Source organism: Dermacentor silvarum, chromosome 1 (assembly GCF_013339745.2).
Source record: "Dermacentor silvarum isolate Dsil-2018 chromosome 1, BIME_Dsil_1.4, whole genome shotgun sequence".
NCBI classification, from domain to species: domain Eukaryota; kingdom Metazoa; phylum Arthropoda; class Arachnida; order Ixodida; family Ixodidae; genus Dermacentor; species Dermacentor silvarum.
The window spans coordinates 5,235,841-5,236,481 of record NC_051154.1 but is presented as its reverse complement, the minus strand read 5'-3'; positions in this window follow the sequence as shown (position 1 = coordinate 5,236,481).

Genomic DNA, 641 nt, shown 5'->3' with positions numbered 1-641 from the left:
CATTGAAATGATCAGACGGATAAATGCTGCGCAGTGAGTTAGTTACTCGTTGGGTCAATAGTATCTGCCAGTACCAGCGCTTCTAAGGCAAAATGTACTGCGCTCTAATGACCACTTGAACTCCTAACTAAGCTGATTCATAAGTGGCATTTAAAGCCAGAAAACCAAAAGCCATACTTTATCTGCAATGGTAGCCGATAAACGCACCTGCCCTGTAAGCATTGAATTACCCAAATGTTTGTTTCTACAAACCTCCAATGTCAATGCCTATCTACAAAAACAGTGCGTTCACGAGCCACCACCGTCGCAAAACCTGCTTCGCAGTTTTATTCGCGTAATTGGCGCGCATAACAATCATCACAACGAATCACCGAGATTAACGCGGAACCTTTGAAATTAAAGAAATAGGTCTTAATAAACTAACAAATGAAAGAAAATGCAACGTGCTCTATTTACAAATTTACAAACGGGAACCTTATGGAGGCGCCCAATTCCACAATTACTACATCCTAATGCGCACTCGACTAGGTCGTAATCTGAAAGTCACTGGCCTCGCATGGGCAATAAAGGGTGCCAGACATACACAGCCCCCTCCCTCACCTGTCAATTCGTGTGGCCGCAGCTTGCTTTCGCGTCTCTCC